Source organism: Dreissena polymorpha, chromosome 6 (genome assembly GCF_020536995.1).
Source record: "Dreissena polymorpha isolate Duluth1 chromosome 6, UMN_Dpol_1.0, whole genome shotgun sequence".
NCBI lineage: Eukaryota > Metazoa > Mollusca > Bivalvia > Myida > Dreissenidae > Dreissena > Dreissena polymorpha.
This window is the reverse complement of record NC_068360.1, coordinates 79,706,555-79,733,222: the sequence shown is the minus strand read 5'-3', so window position 1 is coordinate 79,733,222 and position 26,668 is coordinate 79,706,555. Positions and strand designations below refer to the sequence as shown.

Here is a 26,668-nt window from a genome sequence, read left to right as displayed (position 1 = left end):
CACTGAACTGATGCTACGGTCTTGGCGATAATGCTTTTGATTAGAAACCGGCCATTGAATTTCCTTTGCCATGATTATTATATTTTTTATGGAATATATTGTAGTATTTTGTTCACGAAACATATCAATAAAGCTTATTATAAATAAATCTTAATAATTTAACGATTTCAGCTCGTTTTTATAACACAGAAAGGGTGTTAAATTTATGATGAAACAGCGTATATAGCGGACCCTCTCGATTTTATTCGGCTTTGCATGCATACTTGAAATAAAAAGGGTGTCAAAAACATTCATCGTTTGCTGTTAATTATCAACGCGGGAATTATGTATAATTATATGAAATGTTATTTACCTTAAATTATCAATTTAATAAAGATTCTTGAAAATCACGGTTACGCAGGTCATTTCGTATTTTGACATCAGGGCATCATGTCCAACTATTCAAAATCAGATTTATTTTCACTGGGACGATGACGGCTTAGATTTAGAGAGGCAGACAGATAGTTAATTCAGACTTATACAACAGTACATCGTCTTCAACTCAAATATATAAATTATTTTTAGACGAATTGTTAGGTGATTACACATATAGCAGTGATGATTCTGAGAATGTTGCCACGTTTCTTATCCGTGTAATCTAGAGTCCGTGGTTTGAGCATTTTTATCGCGGTGTTCAATAAAAGATATCTCAATAATCTTGTTTATTGATAGATCTGTGGTTTTATTGCCCCTGTGTTCAGCACAAACCAATTATCTCGTTATGATCAGATACTGTGCCGACCAATACTAAATAACACTATGGTGTCATACGCCACAGCAGGGACCTATACTTGTGATCATGGAGTCTAAGTGCAAGACTTAAAAAAGTATGTTGTTTCGCTTGCGGTTGTTAAAGCCAAAACGGGGCTTCCCAGCTGGCACAGCTGCGCTGATATTCGGATCTGAATACCTAAACTTATTCAGACCTTATTCTTAACCGTTGCGCGTTTTACGATATCGGATTTTAGGCGGGAATACATCTCAGTGAAACTATTCAATTTCTTATACAGCATTAAGCATATTAACAGTTATTGAAATTAACAATATCAGCGACAACTTTTTAAAGACTAAACACCTTTTCAAGTATCGAATTTAACATGTCAATAAAATATATTAATACCAAAAAAGGTTTCATTTAATATTGTTCACATTAAACCTTCAAATGAAAGTGTCGCTTTAACTATTTTCCGTGTCTTATTAAGCCGCGAATCGTTTGCTAAAAACAGTTAACAAAAAGGGCTACACGTTCTAATTCTTAATGAAATACAAAAATAAGTATAACATAATTAATAACGACCATAAACACACACGGCAAGATCAAAGTTTTAATGGAAAACTAATATGCCATTCCACGTAAATTATTATTTTCGTCTAAATCGAATACTATATATAGAGAAACAATGTATTTATAACCGACCAATGAGGTAGCATTATGCAACTTTCAATTTACACAGTGCTATATGGCAACAATATGGAATTTGAACAGTGGTAGTGTTTTAAGGTCTGGACTATCATTACTTGTAAGTTTGTATAAACATTTTTCTAATGCATTTAGTAAAATAATGTTTATATTTTATGTTTAATAATTTATTGCATGATTATTCTGTGCTGTTTTATGAATTTGATGCCGTTAAAGCTTCCGACATGAATTCACGTCGGAACGATGCTATTGCAAAATCGACCTCATATTTATAGGAGTATGGCGTAACATATGGGTTGAAAGTCAAGAAGACCTACAAGTTAAAAAGAGAAATGTACGTCAAAATACAATAATTGTACGTCGACATAAATATAAAATACACTTTGAAGTATATATTTGTACGTCAAAGTACAATTTGTACTTCGACATACATGTTTGTACTTCGACATACACATTTTTTGAACAGCCAATCAAAACACTAGTCTCTTGAGCCGTTTTTCCTTCAGATTTATTCATAATAAATGTTTAAAATCTCTTTTTAAATTGAGGACAAAATGAATAAAAATATCAGAATGGCAAAAAAACAACACATAGAAGTTTCAAGTATTTAATGCATTGAAATAGATTATATACAAATTTGAAGAAGATTCAATTGTTACCTTTTTAAAATTAAAATTATTCAGCATATTGTGAGTATTTATTGATCATGCGGGGCGGAGTATCACGACCGTCCAGTGCATTACTGTGTAGGAAATTCCCAACGGTAACCAAACAGTTACCAAGCATTAACGGGATAAATAATGTATTATAACCTCTCCGTTGGTCGTATTTTGTGATAACCATATCTTGCATAAGTCAGAGGTTAATTCCGCCACGCCAGGTCAATAAATACACACAATATCTATGAGTTAGCGGTCGATAGTCGCATAATTTGGTATAAATTATAATAATAATAATGTTTAATAAATACGCACAATATCTATGAGTAAGCAGTCGATAGTCGCATAATTTGGTATAAATAATAAAAATACTTATGTTCAATGTCAAATATCTCTAAAAGCAACAGATGTAAGGTGTCTTCTGATTGGCTAACACTCAAGGGTCGGTGAAAACTGTACGTCGAAGTACATTTCTCGTTCTACCTAGTAGGTCTTGTAGACTTTCAACGTCATGGTACGTCATATAGACACTAAGTACTGGTCCTACCCAGGAACCAGTTTGTTTCATCAAATGTCTCAATTCAACTTGACAGCTTGCTAAAGCAGTTGCATTTAGCATACAGTACATGTGATGTGTCAAATCAATTTTGATTGACAAATTTGACAGGATTTTTTTTAATCCAATAAGTTTTAGACTGCCAAATAACACACACTACGTATTGAAAGCCATACCTGGAGCTTTCGTCTGTATACCACTGACTTCATCAGAAGAATGATTTCTACTGTTGGGAAACGTTAACACCACTAATTGTCTTCTTATTTATTATCAATGTATAATTATGTGTAACAGCATAACAACATACTTGTTTCGCAATTGAAATATTTAATAAATACAGGTATCTTGCAGGTTTCTAATTTTCTTTCGCAAACTATTGTTGAATAGTTAAAATTGTGTCGCCACTAAAAAACTAGCCATTTTGTAGCAATTCTAAAATCAGTCTAAACTGCATACACTTAGCTCTACAGTTACAATTTGAATGCAAATATTAGAATGCATCATGTTATATCATCCATATTTTTATGCCCCCCTTCGAAGAAGAGGGGGTATATTGCTTTGCTCATGTCGGTCTGTCGGTCGGTCTGTCGGTCCGTCCACCAGGTGGTTGTCAGATGATAACTAAAGAACGCTTGGGCCTAGGATCATGAAACTTCATAGGTACATTGATCATGACTCGCAGATGACCCCTATTGATTATGAGGTCACTAGGTCAAAAGTCAAGGTCACGGTGACCCGAAATAGTAAAATGGTTTCCAGATGATAACTCAATAACGCTTATGCCTAGGATCATGAAACTTGATAGGTAGATTGATCATGACTCGCAGATGACCCCTATTGATTTTCAGGTCACAAGGTCAAAAGTCAAGGTCACGGTGACCCGAAATAGTAAAATGGTTTCCGGATGATAACTCAATAACGCTTAGGTGGAGGATCATGAAACTTGATAGGTAGATTGATCATGACTTGCAGATGACCCCTAATGATTTTCAGGTCACTAGGTCAACGGTCAAGGTTACGGTGACCTGAAATAGTAAAATGGTTTCCGGATGATAACTCAAGAACGCTTAGGCCTAGGATCATGAAACTTCATAGGTACATTGATCATGACTGGCAGATGACCCCTATTGATTTTCAGGTCACTAGGTCAAAGGTCAAGGTCACGGTGACCCGAAATAGTAAAATTGTTTCCGGATGATAACTCAAGAACGCTTATGGCTAGGATCATAAAACTTCATAGGTACATTAATCATGACTGGCAGATAACCCCTATTGATTTTCAGGTCACTAGGTCAAGGTCACGGTGACCCGAAATAGTAAAATGGTTTCCCGATGATAACTCAAGAACGCTTATGGCTAGGATCATGAAACTTCATAGGTACATTGATCACGACTTGAAGATGACCCCTATTGATTTTCAGGTCACTAGGTCAAAGGTCAAGGTCACTGTGACTAAAAACATATTGACACAATGGCTGTCACTACAACTGATAGCCCGTATGGGGGGGCATGCATGTTTTACAAACAGCCCTTGTTTTATTTAAACATTCAAATAACACATAATACAGTACATATATAAAAAGATATGTGGTATTGTGTGGATATACAAAACACTTCACATCATTTATTTGCACATAAAATAATAGTTACAAAATAAGTAAAGCTCATCAACCTACATTTCAAGAATATTTACGTATATGAAGTTACAAAGTGGTGTTATTGTATTACCTTTTACAAAATTAACATTGCTGGTTTTGCACTAGCCATAAAACATTTATCATGGATTAGCAAGTAACAACCAATTTATTAATTACACAATAGAACGGAAATCATATTAATTGCATTATGCATTTACTAAACAAGCTATTTGCTACTGTTTAGAATTACACTATCTTACTAAAAATGATCACTGGTACTTAGTGCTTTTACATACTTGTGGTAAGTTTTGTATTACTAGTTTGACAATAATCGGCAGACACTTGTCAATATACAGACAAAATTTGCATGGAAACTTTTCATATTTTTTCAGCATAATTGCCTTCAAATTGTTACCGTAATTTAACAACCCTTTGACATTGTTTGCACATCTGATCGTATTATACAATAGCTGATTTTTGTTAATAGATAGACATATATAGACTTTTAAAAGTTCTATAAAAGTTCACACATGTTCCATCCAAGTAAACAAACAGAACCAATAAAGATCACCACAGATAATAACTGTGTGTATAGCTTGGAAATTTGATAGTTAATGAATCCCTCCTTTGTTGATTTCTGTAAACCAAAACTGTCAGTTTTGCTGGATAGAATGGCTTGTATGATGCCCAGCTCTTGCCTTCGCAGAACAGCTTCTAAAAACGTTAAACCAACAAATATCTTAAAATTTGGTCAAAAATGGCATTAATGCAGACAATTTATAAATGTCTTGTTTTTTGTTGATTTCGAATCTGGGAGATTTTTTACGTAAGATTGTGGTACGAAAATCCAACGGTATCGGATTTTGTGGTTTTAGGCCTAAACTAAATATAGTGATATGTAACCTTTCGGGATAACAGTAAAGTGCGAGCAGACGAGGTGTAAATACGTTAAAACAGAGACGTAGATTACATGTAATCTACGTCTCTGGTTAAAAGTAAAAGCTAAAAGACTAAAAAGTTAGATCGGAATATCTTTAAATTTTGTGAATAAATGTGTTCCTGGTGGATAACAACGACAACTTACCAGAATATTGCTCATGATCAAACGTAAAACTTCTTTCTGAGACATTGTGTACACACCGGTCTTACTGACAATAATGAAGTGACGTCATCATCTATGTATAGAATGCTTTCTGAGAGCGAATGGAAAATGCGTCACATATTCTGACAAATAAACAGTAGGGTGTCGTTATTGAAATACCGCGAGAATACTGGAAGAATAGAGATGCCAACTATAATGTTTAAAACAAATAATTTTTTAACAAGCGTTTGTGATTTGTGAGGATAATAATAACAATAAGATATCGAAAAGATCAAAGCAAATAAATTCGACAGAAATCTGAGATTCGGCAATATATATCAAAGACGGGTTATGTTCACCTAAATTGTGTTTGGTAAAGACTGTCACTATATGTAATGAACCAGTCTTCGGCTTATACCCACTGAAGCAATCGCACATTTTCGGCCCTTTCCGTCAAACATCGGATAAGTACGATATTATGATAATCTGCGAGGGGTACCGAATGCCACTGAAGAAGAGCATTCAGGGGAGATAATTGAGTAATGACTTAATTCTGGAACGGTTGCGAAAAAAAACAAATAATGCGAGAATATTTAGTGCGATTCACTACACAATTATGATGTCATTGATATAAATTTTCCTGAGGTATGTATTTACATGTGATTTAGCATATGTCAAAGTGTTTTTGATTTGTTCAAGGTCATAATTAGCATCGCGAAAATATATGTCGTGTGGCAAATTTTTTTGAGACGTATCCATATGTGGTATTCTTATGTAATTTTATGTCTAAATTCCCATATGTATGAACGGTCAACGCCCGCTTCGCGGGCTTTTGCCCGTATTACTGGGTACAGAAAAACAAAGGACATTCTAAAAGCACATTGTCGGGTCTGTATGAAGACCATTGGTGTCGGGGGATGGGGGAAAGTGTTTTGAAAAGCCACGAGAAAGAGGAAACCCACAAAGAAAACATGAAATTGAGAAGCTATGTGTTTGCTTGTAATAACTTTAAAAAGTAAATACTAGAGTTGCGACACCTTAAGGGTTTCGCGTAATGGAATGAGTGGAGATATCAAATCAAATTTAAAAAAAAAATTGGTACGAAAAAATATGTGGGTACGAAAAAAAACAAATTTGGGCACGAAAACAAATTGGAGTACAAAAAAAAAGGGTACGAACAAAATAAGGGTACGTAAAACTATTTGGGTACGAAAAAAATGGGTACCAATTAAAAAATTAGGTATGAAAAAATTCGGGTACGAAAAAAATTTGACTACGAACAAATGTGTACGAAAAAAATGTGGGTACGAACAACTTTGTGTACGAAAAAAAAATGGGTATGAAAAAAATGTGGGTAGGAAAAAAAAAACAATTTGGTTACGAAAACAAATTAGAATATGAAAAATACAGGGAACGAAAAAAATTAGGTTACGAAAAAACTATTTGGGTACGAAAAAAATGGGTACGAATAAAAGTTTGGGTACGAAACAAATTTGGGTACGAAAAAAATGGGTACGAAACAAAATTTTGGTACGAATAAAAATGGGTACAAAAAACATTTGGGTACGAAAAAGATGGATACGAACAAAAAATTGGGTACGAACAAATTTGGGTCCGAAAAACATTTGGGTCCGAAAAGAATAGGTACGAAAAAAAAAATGGGTACGACAAAAATTGGGAACGGAAAACATTTGGTAAGAAAAACTGGGTACGAAAAAAATTTGGGTACGAAAAAAATTTGGGTACGAAAAAAATTAGTGTACGAACAAATTTGGGTACGAAAAACATTTGGGTATGAAAAAATGTGTACGAAAAAAATTTGGTACAAAAAAATTGGGTACAATAAAAATTTGGGTACGAAAAAAATTGGGTACGAACATTTGGGTTCGAAAAAAAGGGGGACAAAAAAGAATTGGGTACGAACAAATTAGGGTACAAAAAACATTTGGGTACAAACAAAATGGGTACGAAAAAAAAATTGGGGTGCAAAAAAATTTGGGTACGAAAAAAATTTGAGGACGAAAAAAATTGGTACAAAAAAAATATGGGTACGAAATATTATGGGTACGAATTTGTTTATATTTAAAATCAATTTTGAATTGTCTAGCGGGTTAATTGTCTTGTGGGGGTGAATTGTCTTGGGGTTGCTATTAACACTACATGTACTTCCGGCTTATCCACGTGTTTATAGCGATTGCGCAATAAAAAACACCACTTTTTCGTCATTTTATCAAAAACTGGATTTTTTCCAGATATGACGAAAACGCCATATACATTAGAAATTTCAGCACGAGTGTCGGGCCAGTTTCAACACTCTCAAATCGGTGCTATACGCTGGAGCTTATCGAATTTTAGTCGCCATTATCATTTGTTCAATTGAACGTCATCAAATGATGACGTTAATATAGCACTCATTCCATAAAAACCAGGAGTCAATGACCCCTGGACTGAAATTTTGAGGAGTCAAATTGAAAAATTCAAGGGTCAATTTTGAAGCGCGTTAATTGTGTTTTTGTCTGTATTATTCATTTTTTTTAGATAAAAACATGCTCCAAGAGTTACACAATATCTAAAAAAAGTTATACTGCGTTATTAAATAAAAATACCATGATACATAACACAACATATTTTAATGAATTGGTACACAAAGATAAGGACAAAATATCAATAATTTGTGCGAACAATATCGACTTTAAGTTTTTCAATAACAAAACATGTTCATTTTACAACTTTTATTATTTCTATCACTATACTATGTTTATTTGTTAAAACAATAAATGCTCATTAAAATCTACTTCATCATAACACATTTAAGTAATTTAAGATATGTACCTGTAGCACCTTTTCATCACATATTTATCCTTGTTATATTATCATCATCCCTATAATAGCTTTTGTACAAAAACACAATCTAAATGCATGGAACATCTAGTATATCTATTACTGATTATCCGAATACTATACATGTCGGAAATAATCAATATATACACTTAAGAATGCCTTACCAGTAGTAGTTTAACTTTAATAATCCAAAATTTCCTTGTTGTTATCTGGTTTAACAGGTGTCCAGTCATTACACCCCCTGGACGTTACACCCCTGGTCTTTACACCCTCTAAGCCTGGACATTACACCCACCAAGATATTGATTAGATTAGAAAGGTGCAATCAACTTATGAACCACTAATTGGATTTGTCATGTAAGATGACACTGATGAGATTAATGGTTGCTCAAATTATTTAATTGAGCAGCCATCATTTAAAACATTAATTTTTATTTCACCAAAATGACTGTAACAATATGCATCTAAATCATAAATACTTTTTTTTCAAGAATATACAGACAAAAGAAACTTGAGAAATAAAAATAATGATAAATAAAATAAATATTTAGAATAAACAAAACACAATCTTAATTCATATACATTTATTTGTATTTCACCATAATGTAATAATAAGCATCTAAATCAATCATAAATTTTTTCAAGAATATACAGACAGAAAAAACTTTGAAAATAAAAATAATGATAAATAAAAAAAATATATTTAGAATAAACAAAACACAATCTTAAATTTATACATTTCTTTTTATTTCACCAAAATGTAATAATATGCATCTAAATCATTAATACTTTTTTCAGGAATATACAGACAGAAATAACTTTAAAAATAAAAATAAGGATAAATAAAAAAAATATTTAGAATATACAAAACACAATCTTAAATTTATACATTTCTTTTTATTTTAAAGCTATAAGAAAAAATTCTTTATTATTTATGGAAACGGCCTCAAATACATAAGGACTAAGGCAATATCTTAATCTCAGTGTATCACATCTGTTTAATACTTAAGTTTTATTACTATTGTAGTTACCATAGTATTTCACTTATCTATTTATATATCTATTTGATAATCAGTGCATAAAATGCATGCAGTGTTATGTCTCTGATATTGACAATGAAGCAATTCATTCTGCCCTTAGGCTATTTCATATCACTCAAAAAAAAGGAGGTAACTTGCTATTAATTTAAAGCAAGTTTTAATAAAGTAAAAATATCCTATCTTTTGGTTTCAGTGAGTTTGTTAGATATTGAAATAGAAGTAACATATTGTCACTGTATGATATATATAATTTTACTGCAGACTTCAAAGTGACATTTGTTTTATTAATTACAATATCATTAAACTTTAAAGTCAGAATTGATAATGAGGGATCATTGAAGAAATACTTTTTTATATTGAAACACAATTAACAGGAATCTGTCACTTACTGTAGCAATCAAAGCATGTTTTCACAGTTTATGGGAGGGCCCTAATTTGGCGGCTCTAGGAGAAGTGCCCCCCCGGAGAACTGCCCCCCCAAAGATTTTTCACTGGGCGGAGAACTGCCCCCTCACTGTTTTTGTATAGGGCGGAGAACTGCCCCCCTGCTGATTAATAAGGGGCGGAGAACTGCCCCCTTGTCAGAATTGATGACCCGGAGAAGTGCCCCCTAATTAAAGAAATAGCGGTGATATATAAAGCGAGTATTATAATGACAATAACGCCAGTAACTTTCTTGCTATTATGTATGGAAATTGAGTGAAATTTCAAAAGTAATATAAAGTTGTACAAGTAATAAAAGTTATAAAACGGCATAAAATACCTACCTCGGCATGGACGTCGTCACGTCGCCAACTTTATAATCACGTGATTTTCGTCAATGTGAACAAAGAAAAACAAATAACTTTTTGCTAATAAAAAGTTTTCGCGGCTGAATTATTTGATATTTTCCCCGTAATAAAAACAAACAATTAGCATGCAATTTAATCCATCCTTATGCCAGCTGAAAACAATAATTTATTTGTTTGTTTTCGCCAATTACGGATTTGGACGGTTCAATATAATAAACCCGTATGCGGCTTTATTCAAAGCTAACAAGTTCTTAACAATTAAGGTCGGTCCGGTCTACCAATTAAAAGATTAAAAGATCGCGGTACTTATCGTTAACGGTAACAAGTTCTCTGCCTGCCTTATTAGCTGCTAATTAAAGCAACTGTTACCGATTTTGTTTGTTTGGCATGTCGACATGATCTGCTCAAAATGCAAACTGCGGACGACTCGACGGTCTGGCGATGCTACCGACGGATAAGGTGCTAGAAGACATGAATTAACTAAACAACATTAATAAATTGCTTATAAATTCAACTTCACTTTTTTCTTCAAGTCAGCTAAATTATTGCCTTTGCCTTGCCTATTAATTTACTTTTTTATATGTCAATTAACTTTTTTTCCATGGGTCAATACTATCTTTATAATGTAAATTAATTCCGATGTAACTTTTCCTCCATAAGTACCGAGTTGCACGTCTATATTTAGTTGCAACACATTGCCAGTATTAACACGCACGCGTTTCCTGTGTGGATCTCGACTATGTTTCGCGCTCTTATTAAAACACGACTTTTACAAGGCATTCATGTATAGTGAGTGGTGCAGATGCGTACCAAGGGCCTTAAACAGTATTATCACATGCCTCTAGACAATTTGTGTTATTCAGTTCGATAAATGGTAATATACTTGTACTGAAATTAAATTGTTACCGGATAAAATGTGTACGGCGATAACGTAAAATTACCCGTAAGTATTGTTTTCACTACGTAACTAATAACTAATATGACACCGGGGGGGGGGGGGGCAGTTCTCCGCCCCTACAGATTTGATGGGGGGGCACCTCTCCGCCACCTTTAAAATAAGGGGGCAGTTCTCCGGGGGGCAGTTCTCCGGGGGGGGCACTTCTCCGGATACCCGCATCCACACCACTTATAATAATATTCAAATTATTATATGTTTTATTATTTTTGAAATATCATTTATTAAATTCTTATTTTAAAAAAGAATACGGGTATTTATAGTTTTGTGAAATTGTAAGTATTAAGTCTTCCGACGACCTTTACTCTGATACAATGTAATTGGCCGCGATCAAGAAGTTGACGGCCAATCTATTTTTAGTAAAGGAAAACCCCTCTTGTGACGTCACACAAAAACCTCCTATTGCAACCGTATTGATTGCTTAATCTTGAGGTCGAGGCTGGATTAATCAGAGTTCGCATTGATATTCGATGTTTGATTTTATTATCCAGACATTGAACGAACCTTGTATATAGCTTATCTTCAAAGTTATCACCGTTTTGTTTATAGTCATCGATATTACGATTGCTACGTGCAGACCAGCAAGTAACGTTGTACGTATTTGCACGTGTTCGGTCTAATATTTGGAATCGATTCACTGCAACATTCTCCAGCGTCTCCAGTTCCCGTACTATGGGAATGTACCTCTCCGGTGCGATTTTCCTTATGCGTGTGTTGCGTTTGTTAGGATGATTAACATCGGCATAATTACATTCCATTTTCTCCATGTTCTCCTCAATTTTCTGTATGATGTCCTCCTTAAGTTTCTGTATGATGTCCTCCGGTTCGATATGTTGTTTGAGGTCCTCATCATCATCATCATCGTCATTATTTGACATCGCACAGCCGAATTCAAGCCTACTATCAATTGTCTGAGTACATGCGCGCAGTGTGTCCATAAGTTCACGTATTTGAGTTGGAAGCAATGTGTAAAAGTAAATATTTAAATACTTCAGTGATGGAGGTAGCTTTATGATGACATATTCATGCAAATAAATTGTAAGCGTTTCCAGCTGTGTGAGCGATGATAGTGACTGGGACAACATATCCTCATGTTTCACCTGCACAGGTACACCGAGACGACTTTCCAGATATTGACTATCTGTTTCCAGCTGTTCGAGCGATGATAGTGACTGGGGCAACAGCTCCTTATGTTTCACCCGCATAGGTACACCGAGAAGTCTTTCCAGAATGAGACTCTTGATATTGAGACTATGCAGAGCCTCCCACAGACCGGGACTGTCTTTCCAAAGGACCATTTCTAATGTATTGTTTAACACCTTCATATCAGCCTTTGTATCTCTATCAGAACTCTGTACACTCGATGTTATGCTACAGCAGATCAGACGACACGTAACCTCATGATCGAGTGTCAGCAGAGAGCTGAGCAGACTGCGTAGAACTCGAGAGGAACATGTAAGGTCCTGCATGCGTATCCGTTCTATGCAGGGTATTGCTGGTAGAGGGTCTGCACTGTTTAGAAAAATCCAGACCGGATGTTTTGACATGGGCAAACAAGACGAATCTGAAATAATACTGGAATGCATGACACATTCAAACGAGCATACTGTTATATAAATACATGCATTTATAAATGAAAATATTCAAATTGCAATATTATTCGTGCTTTATGAAAAACGTCAAGATTTTGATCAGTTGATCATAATTTATTGATATTTGATACATAAATTAGTTATTATTTGAGATGAAATACATGTGAAGGTCATTGGGAGACAACCACAACACAATTTTACTGAATTCCTCGCAACGGTTATCTCCGTTATATGTTTCAATTATATCACTGCCATCAAAAGTAGAATGTGTCACTCTGTTGTCTTATTTAATGCATGTTTTTAAATATGTTCTTAATGGAATGCTGTTAAGTTATGGGTAATCAACTTTTGAAAGTAGATGTATACAATAACCTTAACCCTAAAAACCCAAATAACCTTAGAAACCTAAATAATAATAATAATAATAATAATAATAATAATAATAATAATAATAATAATAATAATAATCATCATCATCATCATCATCGTCAGCGTCAGCGTCATCGTCAAAGTCGTCGTCATCGTCATCATCATCATCATCATCATCGTCATCATCATCATCATCATCATCATCATCACCACCACAACCACCATCTTCTTCTTCTTTGTCGTGTTCTTTATCATTTACATCATCTTTATTATATTCATCCTTTTCATCATTTTGTTTTTTTATTCGTCATCATCATCATCGTCATCATAATTAGCGTCATCACCAACAGCAAAATCATCATAATAATCAACAAAATGATCGTCGTATTTGATTATTGAGATTTTAAATGTTTATTTAACATTAGTTTTATCATGTATCCGTGAAAAAAATGTCATTAACATCCGTTGTACAAGCAGCACAATCAATCAATTGTTTTTAATCAGGGACAAGTGTTTTACATGGTAGCCAGTGCTTCAATGTGCATGCGGCATACAGATCTTGTTTTGTATTTATTATAAGACGACGAAATACGAAATACATTTTCAAAAACGATTGTTTAACACAGATCTGTGTATAATTATACTCAGAGGTTACCATAACTACATATTAATTATTCCCCTTGCAATATGTTTCGGTTACACACATGCAATTTTTTGTGAAAAATGTTCCGGTTACACACATGCAATTTTTTTGTGAAAATTATATAATGTCAGTTCCTTCTTCAGTTAAATAACACTTATAGTTTTTGCAAATGCACATTTTAAATTAAAATATGCCTGTTCATGTTTACAGTCGGCTCTTTTTCTGTTCAAACCTATTTTTTTAGCTGGAATGCATTGCAAGTCTAAGGATTATTTAAACATAACAATAAATCGTTAGACGGATTTTATATTCACTACGAAAGTCGAAATATGATAGATCCTCCGAGGAGACTTCGAGAACCCGATATTCCAGCCAAGCAAGTTAAAGCAAACTAAAATACTTATCAAAACAAAAATGGTACCATATTCCATATAAATTCGCATAATTGGGACTGAATCACGAATCGTTAAAATTGACAAGACATTTGTTTGATTTTTATTACATATGCACAATTACTAAGTATAACTCTATCAATCTTTAATAGTTACTCATTTTACGGTTCGTAAACAATACTCGTTTATTGTTTGATTGTAATAGTGTAAACAGATTAGTAACCTTTTTTTTTAAACCAAAATAATCCATCGTTAAAATTGTTTTACATAACGCAGAAAGTAGAAACGAACCAGAGCATAAATTGATACAATATATATTTTTATTTACGATTCATGCATATTTTAACAGCATTTCACATAGTCTTTATTTATGAACAAAGTTATGTTAATTTGATTCTGTCTATTAAACACATCTTATTGACACAATTGTTGTTCAATTCCTACGCGTCAGAACTCTAAATCGTTCTTAATCGACTGATAAACAACGCTTTATTGAACAGTGTTGTTCAAACAGAACGATTATTTAAATATCGTAAGGCATAATGCATTCAATTCCCCGTATGGACTTTTCATAAACTCATGTTATTTATTTCACCGATGAACAACGATAAAGAAAACAATATATAAAAAATGTTATTCAAATATCGTTTGAAATGAGTTCCATTTAATAGATTTTCGTTTCTTTAATGGCGTGAATTGCGAATGTCAGCGTAGAATACACACTTTTATTATATACCTGCTTTATGTTCCCAAAAAATACAAGTTGTATCAGACGGTAAAATACAACTGCACAGATATAATTCCCGTATTATGCTACCGCTAGTTTTCCAGTCCCGTATTGCCATACTAGCCGGGCTACTTTTAATGACGTCACTTTGAATGCAGAAAATTATAAGAGCATTCTTGGTTAATTATGAACGCTTAAACTCATTTTGTTTAACATAAATGATTCAAACTTGTATATAATAAAAGGAATATTACGCAAGTCAATTGTTACAAGTATTTGTATCAGTCTCGGGGCTTGCGCTATTTTGTATCACACTCGAGGCTCGCGTGAGATACGTCATCACACAAGTCACTTGACTGATACAAACACATGGAACAATTGACCTGCGTAATATTCTGCATGAATTCCAGACACCGCACTGTTTCTGTATTTGTCAGTGGAATAAGAAGAGCATTTTTAATGCACCCAAATAGTTTTATATGGCTATGTTATTTCATTTATATACGATACGGACACGATAAAATACTACGCCCACCGTCGTTAACCAAATATCCGTTAAAGATCATAAGCCCATTACTAGGAACATGCACACAGACGAGAAACTGTAACAAAATAGTAAACATGTATACAAAATTTAATGTCGAAAACCATACACTATGTGTCTTAGCTACTGGCGGTCCATTCATTAGCGAGATTCGCTAACGGGTAAAACAACTATGTTTTACTTCCGGCGCAAGAGTCTGTGTTCAGATGTATGTGCATGATTTAATTAAGTGTTGATTTGTAAGAAGAAATGTCGACCTATTTTAGGTGTATGACAAGTTCCGTATACAAACTTATGTCTTCTCTAGAATAGGTGCAGTGTATATTCCAAGCAGTTTAAAACACAACTAGCATGCACAGTTTATCTTTTTCGAATATTTGCTGTTTGAAATCGCTAAGTGGTTGACAAAAACTATTTATAGTGATTTCCTTTCAAAAGCATACACAATATTAACAACTGTAACGGAATATCAAAGCCGTAAATTAAAATTTAATCATAAGACTGTTTTTGCATTTTAAGAGGATGTATGCTCAAGCGCAAACTGTGATACTGAACACAGTTTAAGGCGATACATCTAATGCGAAACATAAAAGTAAGTGTGATTAACTTTGTCCTAAACATATATCGAGAAGGAGCACTCGCTTTTGAGGGAAACATTAATTTGTTACGTGCAAGGAATAGTTTTTATCTTCGAACGGGGCAATTATCATGGATAACGGCACGTTCACATACATGTTCAATCTGAAGTTGTGCGATTATGTGCTGTATTAAATAATACAAATTATGTTATGTATATGTTTTATATCTCATTCGTCTTTTTACTGCATGAAAAAGTATTCAAGAAGGTGATACATTTTAATAATAATTCATTTTATCAGACTGTAAACAATACTTTTATTGCGGAGTGTACATAACGAATACACATTCTATAGAAATATGTTATTGTTTATTTACCTTTTAGCCATATGTCTTCCCCATGTAGTGTTAACGATTTCAGCTTGCTACACGATGACAGGTCAAACTCATAATGAGATGCAGACTCGCCTCGTTCATAGGAACTCTGACTCCCTCTTATGACTAGCCACACTGACAGAATATTTGACCTGTTTTGTATCCAGATGTTGTTGACGTCTCCTATTTCGGTGACCGGTATGTCGAACTTAAAGTGACTGAGTTTGAGGTTACTGTCATAATGTTTATTCGCTACAGCTTCTCTGTATCCTGACAGTATGATTCTTGGAAAATCATAATTAGATGAATCAACATCGCGTTTATCCATCATGCTGGATAGGTTATCCGCAGCTGATATTTCCATTCCACAAAGGAATATAAACACCTGTGAAATATCCATATATGCATCAGTGTAACGGTTGAGATAACCGTTAATGATGTCATCAATTAGATGGGTATTGCAGGCGATATAATAAGCAGTGAGGAATTCCTGTATGCTTTTATGGATGAAGGAAAATGAAGAAGATGATCGCAATGCAGACGAATTTCGTGTTGCCGATAAAATACCGGATTTGAATGCAAACTCCTTTTGTTCTTCATCATATCCAAATCGCTCCAAATCTGTATCGCTAAACACTAGTGAACTTTCTCTGGTATTTGAAAACAGCAAATGGAATGCCGCTTTAGCAAGACGATCAACGTTTTCAATATTTGGCTGTATGTGTTCAGTGTCTTTGAAGCATTGGACGGGTGGCGATTGAAATTTTTTTTTCTTCTTGTTTGCCTTCTTAAGAAGACTTTCCAGGAAGAGACTGTATATTTCACACATGGAACCGTTCACTACAGTCCCTTCAACCCATGAGTGCACTATCAATTGCAATAGCACTGGTGAAATCAGAAACTTTTCCAAGTCATTTTTCATTATGTATGATTCAAATTCTGATTGTTTTTTTTCCAACATCATGCTATCTTTACACTCATCCATACAGCCAAGCAGTCTTCTGCTCACCTCAAAAGGCTCGTTTACTCCTTCCAGTTGTAGCAGCATGTCAATCTTCGCGTCAGGTATCATCGCTTCTGTCAATTTCCAAGGTCGAGTTGTTATCAACACATCACACTGAATGTGAGATGCAGCCAAAACCGGTAGGCTGCGACCTTCGTTGCAGGTCCACTCATCTAGACCATCCAGTAATATCAAGCAGCGTTCACGTTCCATGATCTCATTCAGTAGTCGGTATGCATTTTTGCGTTTATCCTTATCGCCGTAAATTGAGTCAATTATTTGTTTTTTAAGCATCTCTAAAATGTTTAACTCATTAACCGAATCCCTTAAAGTGATATGGAAAACGAACGTGTACTCTTTCAGGGTCTTTAGATCGTCAAAGAAATCAGAGGGTCTCAATCGTGCATTAGCATCGGCAGTGTAATGTTCGACCGTCTCGAACTGTTTTCCTGATGTTTTACTATTTATACTACACCAGTCTATAACTAATATGGCGAGAAACGTGGATTTGCCAGACCCTGCCTCACCTTGAATGAACATGTTTTGGTTGTATTTACCATCCTTTAAAAACACTCTGCTGTATGAAGTCATTGTTGTATCAGTTTTCTTGAAGGCGCCCTTGAATTTTTCCATCAGCTGTAATTTGGGTGGCATGTACATATCATCTACCCTAGCGTGGACACCGTCATGCAATGGCGAGGTTGTCATGGTACTAAGTGTTTTGTCGTAATGTTTAATTATCATATCTAATAGCATTACTGAAAACAAACAAACGCATTGATTAAAAACTATTCCACAATTTATAATACAACGAGTGGCAGAACTCGGTATGTAAATCATCGTAGAAATATTAATGTATCTATTAACACCTATGTGCTTTGAATGTATAACTCATCACAAAAAACACATGGCGTTTTATCCAGGCCGTTTTAGCGTGGCGCGGCGCCACGCCGCTTTTTTGAAGCGCCTCGCTGCCCCTTTCAAAGCAAATCAGCGCCACGCTGCCCTTTTCAAAGGCCGCCGCCCTGTTTTCCGCCGTGCGCGACCTTATTGATAACATCTTAATTGCCTCTTAACCAAGCTTCTAAGCCGACTATTATCAGCGAAGATTCGCGCGGTTGTGAATACGTCATGCGTGAATAACCATGTGTCAATATCAATCGATAATTTCAGTGGCTTTGTAACACTAATCAGTCCGGATACAATCGTGCACAGTTACTTAGGAGACTTGATGAAAACCTCGATGTTATTCACGTGGAAATTGTGCATTTCATGCATAATTTAGTTATATCAAAACATTTATTTTTACGCGTAATTAAAATTTAAAAAAAACACCAGTTGTATCTGTAAAATATTGATTTGATTTCAATTTAATGCAAAACAGTTTTAAGTTAATAAAAAATAATTTTCATGGCTTGCACTAAGCGGCGTACGGCAGTATATTACGCCCGATAATTGTTTCCATACGCCGATTACAAAACCCCATGACGTCCACTGTACTTCCTGAAATTGGCCATACGCCGAAAATAGCAACCCGTGACATATTAAAGCTGTCGATTAAAATAACGCTCCGCCTCCTATCCAAAACAGTTGGCGCAGGCTCATATTAAAGCTGTCGATTAAAATAACGCTCCGCCTCCTATCCAATACAATTGGCGCAGGCTCACAGTAGATGTGTGTTGATGAATTGTAGCAGACGACAATCTTAACACGTTTGCTGTTCACGGTTAGGCAGACCGCGCTTAAAGCACGTGCTTGTTTATTGTCACGATGTTTTGATTACAATAACGTGTGAATGTCGGCAAAGAAGTTGATACCCCGTCTTGGACCCTGTTTGGCCAAAAGTTGTTAATTGTTGTAACAGTAGTAGGCCTGCACCATTGGTTCAATTAAGAACATTATGACCCGTTTGTAACTTGTCAAAATATGTTAATTGGCAAACACAGGTATGAATTTTACAAAAATATTGAACTTGTACCACTTATCATTCGTGTTTAGAATGTCGCAACGTACGCTTTCCGATTTTGGCATTCCACCTTCGACGAAACGTAAATTAGAAATTGAAGCAAATTGCTTTGTAAGCAAACCAAGTTTATATCGGAGACCAATTAACGTGTATTGAATTAATTGACAATGAACAAAAGACAGTACGGCGCCGTTCATATTTACACTTTTAGCGAAATAAAATGTACACAATACAACACGTGGTCATGAAAACAATGTCATTACGCAGAACTTTCTGACTATTCAACAAAGTGTTAGTGTTTGTGAATCTCCATTTAAGATGCATATACAGGACTTGATTGTGCAATGTGTGTAACGTTTTAAATATAAATAATTGTTTAAGAGGGTAACTCATTTAACAGTATTCTAAGACTTCTTTGAAAAGCTATAGTTTGTATAAGATATATATCCTATGGTGTTTAATCTTGTTTTTTGTTACTACATGAAAGTATAAAACACATAATAAAATATACATTCTGGATTTTATTGGTTTAATTATTCAACAATAAATCTCAAAACTATGCATACAATGTTTGTGTGTAACAAAGCTTGTTATTAAGTCACTATACAGATATATTTGTGCCCTTTTTATGGATGTCGCGCGCTAAAGTGCCCTTTTTTAAATTTTGCACCACGCTCTTTTTCCTTCCTGTATAAAACACTACACGCATACTGTTAATTTAATGTAAATTTAATGTTACAATAACATAACCGTTGACATCAGTACTTAATATTCGCTTATATAATACTTATTGGTTACAGTGTATTAGTAATAAAGCTCGAGCAGTGCATGCAATAATTTGCGTTCAAAAACAACAACACGACACAATTGCATGTTCGTTAAATATATAGCTTTGCAACGTATAATCTACGCTGTATGTGTATATGTCGCGGAAATAACACATAGTTATGGTAGTATTCATAGCCATTATCAAAATAATGAAAATAATCAAAATTTAAATAAAACCCTATTTCGGAACAAACTGTGCAGAGTTCTTAGGGATAATTAGTTTCAACAATTTATTTCAAAATCTCTTGTACTTATGTATTATTCTAGTCGCACGTACGAGTTCGTGACATAATAGGTCGCAGTGTTCAGCATGATTTACCGGTACTCTTTGAATGGGCCAATCAGGTTTCGATTAAGCGCCTCGTAAACTTTTAAGAAAAGAACGTATATACGTGTGCAATTGATATCTGATAATTAAACATCTTATTAGATTTCCACCAAAAAATATATAGCATACGATTATATCTTTTTTCGGTGGTGTTCCGAGTAAAAATTAGTACTTTTATTCAAAACGGTTTGTGTAAAGTTTGCGATTATGATTGTATACATATGCCATTGTGGGTACTTTTATTTACCTTGATTTATTATCTCGTGCCCACGACTATCAGACCGAATATTAAATGCCCACTTCTTTCCGAAACTTCATATAATGTTTCCGTGAATTATAGTAGCCGACGGAACCCAACTTATAATTTAAAAATTGCTTATTTCAAGGCCAACCTCCCTAAAATCATTCTACCTTGATTCTTTGACAATATCTTTATATAAACACCCAACAAATTTATGCGACTATATAAGCTCCTCCTTCATTGATCATACACGCATGCGGTATATTTTGCAATCCTTTAAGAATGTTTTTATAAGCGCTTACTTACTTTGGTAAAGTTATATACCACAATGTTACATTTACATTTAAATTGGGTAGATCATGTCAATGATGATCCATGTCCGAAATTTATTTCACAGTGGCATTTGGTCTAAGTGTAACGGGACCAGGAGTAACATGAAGTATTAAGCTTGCGGGTGGTATTTTTTCATATCTGATAAGCATTCAGTAAAAACGTTTCTTACACGAACCTCACATTAAAACACATCCGTAATAGCACACACCGAACACACTGAGAACTCAGTATGTATTAAGCTCGATGTTCGAAACGTGCAGTAGAAATATTACCCTCCGCTATGACTGATTGCTATTGTACAAGATTATGATGTTTTCAATAAATATAAACTCGACAACTGCCATTAATCTATGACACGTTCAGACGGAAATGATGAATTAATACGTATTCAATATTTCAGTATGTGTTCAATACACATCACCTATGCGCATCTACACAATTACATTTCAATATATTTACAAATCTTACGTCTTTGATCATTCACGACTTCGCAGTTACTTGTAAGCGCCCGTCTCGTTGTTTTATTCGCGCCTGAATTGCAATTTATTTTCACTCATGGCTTTATAAACACAAAAAAAACAAGTATAAGTCCAACGTTTTAAATTAGAGCGTTGAAGACGTCAATTCATCCGACAATATAAACTTCTTATCTCTTAATAACGCTTTGTATTCTTAATTGAACAAATAGGTATTTACAACAGTGCTTCGTATATGTCGGTATTTCTACGATATTTGTTACACATATGACGCTTATACACCAGGGATTTCCAAACAGGGTACAGCTGGTCTGTACAACCCATTGTTTAATTGACTGGTATCGTTCCAAAAACGGCAAAACGTTAAGTGATTGGCATCTGCGCAAGGATTTTGTTCGACTTTTAAAAATTACTTTTAGTTGCTTGTCTTGTTTAAATCGTTGTCCCAGCTACGTTGTTTATTGCATTGATTTTCTTAGAGGGCGTCAGAATAATAGAAGTCGACTATAATATGATATTTACCAGTAACAATGTCATGAATTAGAATATGCGTGATTTTCTCGGAGTTCATGTAAATCAATATGTTGATACTTTGAATAAAACCGGGAAATGATACCTTAGTTATCATTAATGTTAAAACAAGTCCTACCGTTTAAACTTTTGCTTAAATGCAATTATAAAGAGGTAAAGGGTGAAACAACTGCTCTATTCATATTGGAAACAATTGATGTTGTTTTTAATGTAATACATAATCTTTTAAATTGCGGTTAAATATCACTACGCTCACTATGTTTCCAGATATTCCAAGCATGTGTTCCTTCGACAGTTTGAACAAGTAATTACTCTATGTTTTCGGACACTTTAAAATAATTTATTTTTTTCGTGTCCGAAAACTTAGTTACGAAAATTATTCACAAAATACAGGTGTCCGAAAACTTAGAGTCGAAAATCAAAGTGTCTGAAAATAGCGTCAATTGTGTCAACAACTACCGGTATTAGCACGCGCTTGTAAATTAACATGCCGTATAGTATTAATTACAGTTATATATGTTTGCACTGCATTTTAAATCATTTTAAATGCTAAATTTATTTGACAGAAAGTTACTACAAGGTTGTACTTTAACCAACGAGTTCAAAGATGAGCATGTGATGTACCGATACTCGCTAGTATGAACCTGTAATTAACGCAATAAAAAAAGCAAACTATGAATTCGTTGTTTGTTCAATGCCGATAGTTGTTGTCTAACACCTTCCATTGTTCGTAAAACTTGCAATAGGGTACATCACACATTGAAGCGTTTAGTATTTGTCACAGTTATTTTACTGAGAAGGGGAAGTACCAATGCGGTAGATAATTGCACTGTTAATTGGCACTACCTCTGGTAATTGTCATAACGCTTATGCTATCGGGCGAAACCATTGTTTAATACCGATTCACAAGGTTATTTACCCAATAACGCAAATGTAATGGTCCGTTGCCTTCAGGCATGCACCTGCCATGTTTTATGATGTTAATCTCGTTGTAAAACCCCATGATCGAAGTATCATTAGATATCGAAAACAGGACCGAAATTTGGTAAAATAGCGCTGTAAAATATACTGTTCGAAAACTTAGAGACATCAATTATGGACGAAAACTTGTGTGTCCGAAAATTAAGAGTCACGAAAAATTATTATTTTTGCTAAAAAAAGGGCTGTCCGAAAACTTAGAGTGTCCGAAAACATAAAGTAATTACGGTAACTGTTAACAGAAACGTTTATGTACGCATGCTTACCTTTGCGTTGCGAATAGTCCACTTCGTCACCATTTGTCTTGAAATTTCTGACTTCCCTTTTTGCCTGAGCCACAAGTTCCTCTTTTACTGTCTCTAAACCCGCTCGTATGTCATCTTTCTGTGCTTCCAACTTCTGCACACATACTTTTGTGGTGGATGTTATCGTGTTACTGCCGTCGATTATGACCGATTCTATGTTATCATACCCTCTGATTGTCTGTGCTTTCAGCTCCTGCACACATACCTTTGTGGTGGATGTTATCGTGCTACTGCCGTCGATTATAACCGATTCTATGGTATCTTTCCCTCTAAGTGTCTGTGCTTCCAGCTCCTGCACACATACTTTTGTGGTGGATGTTATCGTGTTACTGCCGTCGATTATAACCGTTTCTATGTTATCATTCCCTCTAAGTGTCTGTGCTTCCAGCTCCTGCACACATACTTTTGTGGTGGATGTTATCGTGTTACTGCCGTCGATTATAACCGATTCTATGTTATCTTTCCCTCTAAGTGTCTGTGCTTTCAGCTCCTGCACACATACCTTTGTGGTGGATGTTATCGTGTTACTGCCGTCGATTATAACCGATTCTATGTTATCATTCCCTTTTAGTGTCTGTGCTTCCAGCTCCTGTACACATACTTTTGTGGTGGATGTTATCGTGCTACTGCCGTCGATTATAACCGATTCTATGGTATCTTTCCCTCTTAGTGTCTGTGCTTCAAGCTCCTGCACACATACCTTTGTGGTGGATGCTATCGTGTTACTGCCGTCGATTATGACCGATTCTATGTTATCATTCCCTCTAAGTGTCTGTGCTTCCAGCTCCTGCACACATACCTTTGTGGTGGATGTTATCGTGCTACTGCCGTCGATTATAACCGATTCTATGTTATCTTTCCCTCTAAGTGTCTGTTCTTCCAGCTCCTGCACACATACCTTTGTGGTGGATGTTATCGTGTTACTGCCGTCGATTATAACCAATTCTATGTTATCATTCCCTCTAAGTGTCTGTGCTTCCAGCTCCTGTACACATACTTTTGTGGTGGATGTTATCGTGTTACTGCCGTCGATTATGGACGATTCTATGGTATCTTTCCCTCTAAGTGTCTGTGCGCCAAGCTCCTGCACACATACCTTTGTGGTGGATGTTATCGTGTTACTGCCGTCGATTATGGACGATTCTATGGTATCTTTCCCTCTAAGTGTCTGTGCTTCCAACTCCTGCACACATACTTTTGTGGTGGACGTTATCGTGTTACTGCCGTCGATTATAACCGATTCTATGTTATCATTCCCTCTATGTGTCTGTGCTTCCAGCTCCTGCACACATACTTTTGTGGTGGATGTTATCGTGTTACTGCCTTCGATTATGGACGATTCTATGGTATCTTTCTCTCTAAGTGTCTGTGCTTCCAACTCCTGCACACATACTTTTGTGGTGGATGTTATCGTGTTTCTGCCGTCGATTATAACCGATTCTATCTTATCTTTCCCTCTAAGTGTCTGTGCTTCCAGCTCCTGCACACATACTTTCGTGGTGGATGTTATCGTGTTACTGCCGTCGATTATGGACGATTCTATGTTATCTTTCCCTCTAAGTGTCTGTGCTTCCAGCTCCTGCACACATAACTTTGTGGTGGATGTTATCATGTTACTGCCGTCGATTATAACCGATTCTATGTTATCATTCCCTCTAAGTGTCTGTGCTTCCAGCTCATGCACACATACTTGTGTGGTGGATGTTATCGTGCTACTGCCGTCGATTATGAACGATTCTATGTTATCATTCCCTCTAAGTGTCTGTGCTTCCAACTCCTGCACACATACCTTTGTGGTGGATGTTATCGTGCTACTGCCGTCGATTATGACCGATTCAATGTCAAGCACACCTGCCTCTGTAATTGACAGGGAGTTTAATGTTAGATATTTGAAATGTACATGTGTTTTAGTTCAATGTGTTGTTTGATTTGAATATTTATGCGAGAGTTTGGAATCTGATTGTAATTTAAATGTAGACATGTATTAATGCAACAGTATCGAGTTGAATGCGATAGTTAGTATATTATATAAGAATATATCATATGATTTATTACATTCAATCACATAAATGATTGTGTCAAGAGTTGTAAGTTGTTTCTCTTATTCCATATAACCCAGTAGCTAGTAAACAGTTTGATGACATTTTTCTCTACAATGGTAAAATTCATAGTGTTATGGTTAGTAAGAATGTCGACAGCATTTTCTGCTTAACTTGTCGAATTGACAATACCTTCATATAAACAACAAAATTTAGGCGACTTTATAAACTGCTTTTTCGTAGCCCATACACGCATGTGATTTATTTTGCAAGCTTTTTGGATTTGTTTGATATAAAAGTTTTACTGAGTTTTAAATAGAGGATATATAAAATAATGTTATATTTACTTCAATATTAGACATTACATCTAAACGTGTATAGTCTCGTATCATAAAACACTACCAAGAATAAAACAAGTGTAACCTGTTCATAGGTCATCATTCTTCTGCAATAATGCCAAACAATGACCTTGCTTCAAATCACCTTGACTAGTTGTGTTTGTTTTGAAAACCATTATGTTTCATGTCCGCAAATAATTTTACAGAAAAAAAGGAGATGTTCAATGGCATTCAGACGACAAGGCAGACAAAAAGACCAGGCATAATGTGACATTTTTAGAGTGTGTGAAGTTTTTTTTCATAATTGATAAATATGCGACAATAAGGCTGCTTACACGAATATCACATTACACCGCATTCGGAGTAGCAGACATCGAACATACTAAGAAGTGAAAGAAGGTATTAAGCTCGATGTTTGAAACACGTGCAGAAGTACCGTCGGCTATCATTGATTGCTATTGTACAATAACATGATGTTTGAATTAATATAAACGCGAAAATTGCACTTAATCTATGACAACTTCAGACGGAAATGATCAATTAATACGTATTTCAGTATGTGTTTAATACACATCATCTATACGCTTGTACAAAATATCATTCAAACTCTTTACAAATATTACGCCAGTGATCATTTTCGACGTCACAGTTTAATTTAAGTGGCCTTCTCCTAGTATTATTCGCGCCCCATTTGCTATGACATTTCATTCCCGACGTTTTAACAGGTGATTTGTCAACAACAAAGTGTATGCCTAACTTTTGTTTTATGAGAGCATTGCAGACGTCAAAGCATAACAAGATTCAAACAGCTGGTCTCTGAGTAACTCTTTATAATTCGTAATAGATGGATATCAATCTTCTTATCAGTGTGTATTCCTTAAGGTAATTGTGCGATCTTTTTTTAACGATGACTCATGTAAACTAGGGATTGTAAAACATATTTCACTCATTTGTGTTATTGACTGGGCGATTATCATTCCGAAATCAGCACAATCATAATTTTTTTGCCTTTAGGCACTTCATTGTTCGATATTTTAAAATTAATTTTAATAACTTGTTGTTTTC

The 26,668-nt window shown here is 34.9% G+C and overlaps 2 protein-coding genes across 2 annotated transcripts in view; one reads left to right on the top strand and one right to left on the bottom strand.

Moving 5' to 3' along the window:
- The window catches only part of LOC127835053 (uncharacterized), a 443,836-nt gene that overhangs the window by 62,997 nt on the left and 354,171 nt on the right, over window positions 1–26,668 (top strand). The window lies entirely within an intron of this gene.
- The window catches only part of LOC127835046 (perilipin-4-like), a 438,066-nt gene that overhangs the window by 392,634 nt on the left and 18,764 nt on the right, over window positions 1–26,668 (bottom strand). The gene's annotated exons all lie outside the window — the stretch shown is intronic.